The following is a 5,201-nucleotide window of genomic DNA, read 5'->3' as shown; positions in this document are numbered from 1 at the left end:
GGTGCAGAAGTTATCCTTTTTGAAGGTTATTACATCAGGGTTTCCCACCTTCATCGCCTGCTGATCAGGTGGTGTCTTGCAAGTTCGCCCTGCATGCCCATTTGGAGAAGCTGTTATCTTCGATCCCAGGGTGCTTTTCCGTCAAGTGAATTTCGCCTAGGGCGACCACTTCCTGAATTGTTGACCACTGTAAGTGGCTTCTGACCACTAGATAATCTTCGCTCACCGCTACAGAGAGGGGGTGATAAATCAACTTGGATTGTAGATCTTTTTTCACCATTGATTAGTTTTCCAAAGGACTGTAGTCATTTTTTAATTTGAGAAGTCTTTTTCGATGCAAATGGAGCCACAGTATCAGTTTCTGTATTTGTACCACCGTTTGTACCACCACTTTTTAGCCCTGATAAATTTCTACGGTCATTTCCCAGACTGCTCCGACGGTTGCCATTTTGTTGGCTTATCGGCGTCTCATTAACCTTGGATCTCTCTCCTGAATCTACCCACTTGTCATCTTGGGTACCCATCCCAAAATTATAAATACCATCTTGTACCTCAACTTTGCTTATTCCAGGCGCTTCAAGGCTCCATCTACGACTTCGCACTGGCGTTTGGAGTTTGTGTTTGTCAGTAAGTGGAGATTCTCTCACACTCTGTAACTGTGCTACTTCTGCTTCTTTCCTCGCCAAAGCCTTCTTCAAACTGTCTACCTGCTCTCTAAGCTCACGAACTTCTCCACTTTCTTTATTCAAGCGTGCAGCACCAAGTTCAACAGAGGACACCCGTTCAGCGAATTTAAGGGTGCTTATTGTCTCTCCATATGAATCCGGTTCAGGACTTATGTGCACAAACATCAGAGTCTTTGCCTTGCCCCCTAATGAATCCTGAAGCAATTGAGTCAATTTGCTATTTCGATATGGTATATGCGAATTCCTCTGTGCCAATGCTGCAATGACGTCTCCTAGAGATGAAAGGGACTTGTTTATGTATTGTGCCTCCTTCAAGCGATCTCCAGTTACTTCAGATTTATCTACCCTCTCACTTCCAGCAAGATCTACCAAATTAAGGCAGCTATGAAGGTTACACCCAGAAACACTATCTGTACCTTGCACATGTACAGTCAACACACTGTGAGAACGACTGCTGCGGTCATTTAGTGCAGTATAGCTAACAGTGCGATTCTTTTGGCCTAAATTCATCAAATCCAAAACATCAGAAGTAGCTTTAACAGGCATAAGTATAGCATCCGGTACATTAAATCCCTTATGACCATTATTTCGAATATCTAATTTCTTGCTCGAGGTCAGTGCTCCGAGAAGATCCCTCACTTGTTCGTTGTATACCTCTATCATTTGGACGGAGACTTCATACACCATTAAATCTTTCCTCTTTTGAGACAACTCGAAGAGGTCACTGAGTGCTCTATAGTTGACTCCCATCTCCTTTTCAGAAGCACCTGTTGGACCGCTCATGGTGTGGGTTTTCCCAGATCCTGTTTGACCATATGAAAAAATGCAGACATTGTAACCATCCATTACAGATCGGATCAATGGCCGTGTATCCATGTAGATTTCCTCTTGTGTAGAAGATGGCCCAAACACCTTATTAAAATTGAATATCCTCTGTACATCTTTGCCCATTTTGGATGTATTGACCAGGAGGGATCCATCCTCTCCAATCAATTCCACTGCACTGTGGGCTTCAGATTGAACTCCAAAATGGGGTCGGATTCTGCAGTACACCGTTATGCTTCCTTTGAGTTCTTGAAGGCTATTATAAAGGATCTTGTTTTCTTCCAGAACTCTGTGATACCCACTAGCAGCATTAGAAATTCCTGCGACCTGGTTATCAAGCAATTCAAAATGCTTTCGCCACTCTGCCTGAAACCCTTGTACATCTTCCCGTGCTCTAAGTAGTAAGTCTCTTATGTCCTTGACTTCTTTTCTTTGTGCTTCCAAACGCATCTGATGTTCCTGACTTATATGCAAAGGTTTTGGATCCTGACTTTGAAAAGGTGAACAGTCACCATTTTTCTGGTCTGCAGAATCCAAAATGAGCCGATTGTCTTGATCCTGGCTTTTCTGAATCAGGGAAAATTTGTCTTGTTTATTTTCTGCAAAAATTGCAATGATAAGATTCATGAATGCTTGCATCGAGCCCGGTGCAGCAGTTTGTATGGCTTCAACAAGGTTCTGATCAACATTTTCCTTGTCATTTGTCATTTCTACAGCAAACCGCTTTAACCAAGCTCCCATTGTGTCTTTAGATTGAAAGATGTCACCCAGTCGTTTTTCAACGTCATCCATGTTTATAATTGATAGGTCCGGCAGAGTTTCAGTGTCCCTTACAGGCACACAAGGAGTTGAGCGTTGAAGGAAATTTCCTGTGCTTCGTGGAATCATGGGGGACCTCAAAGGGCCTGCATATTTCCAAGAGCCATTTCCTCCACACTGTTTCCATTCATAATAAGATTTCAGCGCCAATATACAGTCAACAATCTTTGTCGTAGAACCCGTCCGCAAGCTTTCCTGCTCTAAATGAGTAGCTTCAAAAGTAGGTAACTTCATCTCTTCAGCAGCTACAAGAAAATTCCTAACATTCTCAAAATATTGATAAGCAGATAAAGGCCGTCCTTCAGGAGGAACTGATGAAACATGATTTGCAACGACCTTAGACACTGCGCCTGGCTGAACCTTGTTGATAAGATTACATAATATGAACCCATTTCTCAAGCAAAGACGAAACTCCTCCTCAGATGGCTCGCATGGTATATCTAGAGAACCAACCATGCTCTTTATCCATGCTGTAGCTTGAAACCTCCTATTACCTGCTTCCTCTGCTTTCAGTGAAGCCCATCGACCTTGCGATCCACTACTTTCTGCGCTAGAAACCTGTAAATCCGTTTCACTCCTGAACATATCGTCGGAAAATGCCTCGTGCCTTCTCTGACTAAACGAACTTCTGGGAGGAGGATAGGGAGACGTGCCGGAAACCAATGGGGAAGGGACCCTGCTGGGAGTAGAATCTGGTTCCAGAGACATTTTTCCCTCTTATTCGACAAATCTCAATAGAAAACTGAAAAACCCCAACTGGAGAGGCTTGGCCCTGAATGCGAACTCAATCAATGCGGTTCAGCAAGTGGGTATGTACCATTTACTACAGATACTTTCTTTCTCGAATTCAATCAATCAATCAATCGAATTCAACAAGGCCTTGAACTTTCTTTCTCGAGAATAAATTTCAAAATACTCGATGCTTAAGGTAGCTTGTTTTCATTCGCGAAGAGGACTGTTTTCGAAATGGGTGCGAGCCGAGAATGGGTGCGAAAGGAGAGCTGATATGAGAATTTTAATGGGGATTTCTTTAGTATTAGTAGAGAAGACTGAACAAGTCCAATCCCACCGGTCAAGTCGAATGTTGAGCCGACCAGAAGCCCAGCTACCTTAGTCGCATAAACACATCATAACTTCCCGTGGAACTACCTTGGCTCCGATAATGCAATCTTTTATAAGTGTGTAATGTTAATTTATTTAGCGTTAAGGAATAATAAAGGAGTTGATTTGATCATCGATTTTTAAATTTCTCAAATTGAATTTACAACTTTCATCAACACAATTTTGTATCTTTATGGAGATCACAGAGAAAATGAAAATATGCTATTGAAAATAAACTTTCTAATATTTTCCTAATTTTTTTTGTCACATTTTCTAATATTTTGTCTCTGGAATGGGAGCCCTTCACTAAATGTTGAATAAGAAAGAGGTCTCCCAAAACAATTAGACAACCTTTCTGATTTTCTTTGTCTAATATATATGTAGGTGAGGGATACCCAAGAAGTTGTTGAACCATAGGAGACCCAGAGAGCTACAGCTTCCGCTTTGGTATTAGAACCACTTCTGCAGCTCCAATGCACCTTGTATGTCAAACAAACGATTAATTCATCAAACAGTTATATATCAAACTATTATCTTTTGTGATTTACTTATGGGAAACTAGATTATCGATTGAATAATTAGTCTTTTGTCCAAAAATAAATATTGAGGATACAAAAGCTATTATTATAGAGAGTGTTTATGTGAGTACATATATATGCAAAAAAAGAGAACATGCTAGAAAAACCAAAATGACAAAGATATTGTCAGTGAGAAATATGTCTTGTGGGAGTGTCAACCATGATTGGGAGCTATTGTCTTGCTTGGAAATTCAAGGTAATAAAATCTAGAGTGAGAAATTGCAGTCAAAACTTGGAAATTAAGGTGAGAGGAAGCACCTGCTTGATAACCAAAGGGAGGTTGTTCAAGTTCCAAAAGATCTGCACCATGGATTTCGTGAGACTATCACTATGATTCCTCATCGAACCAAGAACAAGGAAAATTTTAGGGGCGAAATTTCGCTAATTGGCTAGTTTTTGGACATTTTTTGAAAAAAGTATTCACCCATTTGGTTAAAAAAAATCATATATATATATATATATATGCGCCAAAAATTTACCAATTTTAATAGTAAATTACATGTTTTTTATTGAATATTCACCTACATTCTATATGTATGACTTTTCAAACTAGAATATTCACCTATAATATTATAAATATGCATAATATTTGAATCCTTAAAAAATACCTTGACCAAAAGAGCCAATTGTGGAAGAGTTCATTTCCCTGGTGCAACCAGAGGAAACCCATGTTGTGAGTAGGGGATTTATGATATCCCGGTAGCCCCTCTCCCTGTTGAGATAGATGTCTAGCACAAGAAAAGAACTATAGAGGACCAAAATGACTCCAACCTCACTCGGATAAGGAACCACCAAAAATTCATACAACATAGATTAAAATCCAATATAAAGGATGTCTGGATCAAGAGGACTTGTACAGTCCCCAGTAGCAAAAATTGAAACAACAATCCTTCATGTTAACAGATGATAGAGGAGTGTGGGGAGTGACTTCACCACTCCTATAGAATTAGGAAACCAAAGCAGAGGAGTAACGATGAACTAATTTGTGATATCACTTGCCTTAAGGTGTGAGCCGAAAGTGTACTCACCATATTAAGAGGTATCATGTGTGGGAAAGTGGAGAATGAGCTAACCCGTCCTCCCCCGTCCAATGATCAGGTGACAATGGGTTGCATGCTTCCTCTTGCCTCACACTTTTAATGTGTTTACCACCCCGAGCGGGGATTATATGAGTATATATTATAATTTATTA

At 40.3% G+C, this 5,201-nt stretch overlaps 1 pseudogene; it reads right to left on the bottom strand.

Annotated features, from left to right (window-relative positions):
- Positions 1-305: 305 nt before the first annotated feature.
- LOC149172095 (kinesin-like protein KIN-14L pseudogene) lies at positions 306-3,038 on the bottom strand (annotated as a pseudogene).
- Positions 3,039-5,201: the final 2,163 nt, after the last annotated feature.

Source organism: Pinus tabuliformis, chromosome 4_2, assembly GCF_031772625.1.
Source record: "Pinus tabuliformis cultivar Carrire ecotype Pingquan chromosome 4_2, CPIR1, whole genome shotgun sequence".
NCBI lineage: Eukaryota > Viridiplantae > Streptophyta > Pinopsida > Pinales > Pinaceae > Pinus > Pinus tabuliformis.
Note: the sequence above shows the minus strand (reverse complement) of the source record. Positions and strands in the feature narration are given on the sequence as shown.